A 2,790-nucleotide genomic window follows, 5' to 3' on the forward strand; every position below is an offset into this window, starting at 1 on the left:
CTATATCACAGTGCAGTGTAGTGACAGAAACCTGTTTCCATGACAGTACTATATCTGTCACAATCAGAGGGATCTCATTGGCACGCCGCAGATCTGTTTGTTGGCTCTCTGATCCCAAAGACGAGGCTAATCTGGCCAAAGCACGCCTTTATGTTTCCTGACAAAGGGCCAAACAGCAGAAGAGGGGGAAGAAATTTCCCAGGCAGACGTTTGTACAGAAAATGACATTTTTGTGTAAAGGGAAGCTTCCTTGAAGAATGTCCACGCTGAAAGGAGCTAGGCTGCAGTCGGGAGACCTCAGTCACATGTGAGAAATGATCCTCAGGTTGCTCGAGTGTATATCAGCAGCAGGCAGGAGATACGAGCCGGGGGGGCAAAGCCCTGCTTGAAATGTACATTCCTGTATTCATATGCCCATTGGGGTATTTGCCTCACTCTAACTGTCCCGAATCCCCCCCAAGGCTGTCACATCCCCCGGTGTTTGATTTACCCTATAGGCTTCACCACACCAATCCCGATTCAGCCGTCTATGTTGTACGATAAGCGAAGCACTTTGTCAGCATTAAAACCCTTTCTCTGACATACATTCCCTTTTTAATTTGTACTGGACCTCGTCACGTCTGTCTGTCTGAACAAAAGTCTCCACGTCTCCCCGGCCCTCTTCCTCACCTACTCCGACAGGGTTAGAGGAGCATTCTGGTCAATCCCAACACGTAGCTCTGTTCTCTGTAAATGTAGACATCTGTCAGTAGAGAGAAACTAACCAATCAGGTCTGATAGTAGAGAGAGAAACTAACCAATCAGGTCTGTCAGTAGAGAGAAACTAACCAATCAGCAGGTCTGCAGTAGAGAGAGACTAACCAATCAGGTCTGTCAGTAGAGTAGAGAAACAACCAATAGGTCTGTCAGTAGAGAGAGAACACCAATCAGGTCTGTCAGTAGAGGAGAACAACCAATCAGGTCTGTCAGTTAGAGAGAGACTAACCAATCAGGTCTGTCAGTAGAGAGACTAACCAATCAGGTCTGTCAGTAGAGAGAGAACTACCCAATCAGGTCTGTCAGTAGAGAGAGAAACTAACCAATCAGGTTGTCAGTAGAGAGAGAACAACCAATCAGGTCTGTCAGTAGAGGAGAAACAACCAAATCAGGTCTGTCAGTAAGAGAGAGAACTAACCAATCGGTCTGTCAATACAGAGAGAAAACCATCGGTCTGTCCATACAGATGTCAGTAGAGAGAGACTAACCAATCAGGTCTGTCAGTAGAGAGAGAAACTAACCAATGGTATGGTAGTGTTGTAGTAATAATAATAATAATATGTTTATTTGATATAGCACCTTTTACAGACAATGGCACAAAGTGCTGTACATGATAAAAATGGTAACAGTACAGTAAGACCAAAACAGTTGATGAGCAAGCAAAAGATTACGTAAAGAAATCAAAGATTAAAACAATTTATAAACCCAAAGTTAAAAACATGAGACAAAACAAGTGAGTCCTCTTCTGCTTTTTAGAAGCATCGACCGAGACTGCAGGACGGAAGACAACAGAGTCGGAGCCCCGCTTCAAAGGAATGGTCACCTTTAGTTTTTAGGAGTGCCTAGACCACTCTATAATCTAGTCTAGACCACTCTATAATCTAGTCTAGACCATAATCTAGACCCCTCAATGGTGGGCGGTTCGATGCCTGGCAGTCCCCCTGATATAAGCAGTAATCCTTGGCTAGAAGACCTGAGGGACCTGTTAGTAGTGTACGGGTGGAGCCGGTCACAGATCTAAACAGGTCCCTGACCATACAAGGCTTTAAATGTCAGAACAAGAACTTTAAATTGGATCCTGAACTTGATAGGTGCAGTAAGGAACGAGGATAAAATGGTCGCAATGTGGGACATCCTGCTGGACCTGGTGTAAGAAAATCAAAGACCTTTAACTTTAACTAAGACAGCATGCCTTGTTTTACATAGCAGTTGGCTTCATTTAAAAAGGACTTAGCTAGTTTTCTTTGAAGTCGGATGAGGATGAAAATATTTGTCATCATTCTTTTTAATCATCTTTGTCACCATGCCAGAGAGTAATTAATTGAATGTGACAAGCACTCTGGAAGGTTATGTAAATAGCCCCCACACCAGACCATTAATCCCCTGTGTGTGTGTGTGTGTGTGTGTGTGTGTGTGTGTGTGTGTGTGTGTGTTCAATAATTACCATATCCTTTCATGATAGTCCTGGCAGCATTTTGATAAGAATCCCCCATCGGCTGAGGCAAAACAATGTGTAGATTTCAAGGGGGAATTGGCCATGCTCGCTCTCTCTCTCTCTCGCTCTCTCCTTCTTAATCGCAGCTAGACTTTGTGTGTTCCAGAGGTACAGTACATCCGTGAAGATCTTACAAAATGAAAGCAATAAGGCAGAAGAAAGTGTTGCTACAGAATGGGTTGAATGAGAGAACTGTAAATCCTACCGTCTCGTGGCTTGTAGATACGATTGACTCAAACACAACTCGGCTTTCATTGTCTGCGGTGGAGCGCTGGTTCACTTCCTCAAGGGACAGTGACAGATTAATATTAATCTTTAATTTGGTGCATATTCAGCCCTGTGTGTTCCATAACACACTTTCTCTGGTCGTGAGCAGTGGTGGAATGGAACTGAGTACATTTACTCAAGTACTGTACCGAAGTAAACATTTTGAGAAACTTTAATTCAATAAAATATTATTTATAGTATCAAATCATAACCAGAGTTACCTGTAAAGTTAACTTTACAGATAGAGTAGGTCTAGACCACTCTATAATTTA

This window comes from Etheostoma spectabile, unplaced genomic scaffold (assembly GCF_008692095.1).
Source record: "Etheostoma spectabile isolate EspeVRDwgs_2016 unplaced genomic scaffold, UIUC_Espe_1.0 scaffold340, whole genome shotgun sequence".
Lineage (NCBI taxonomy): Eukaryota > Metazoa > Chordata > Actinopteri > Perciformes > Percidae > Etheostoma > Etheostoma spectabile.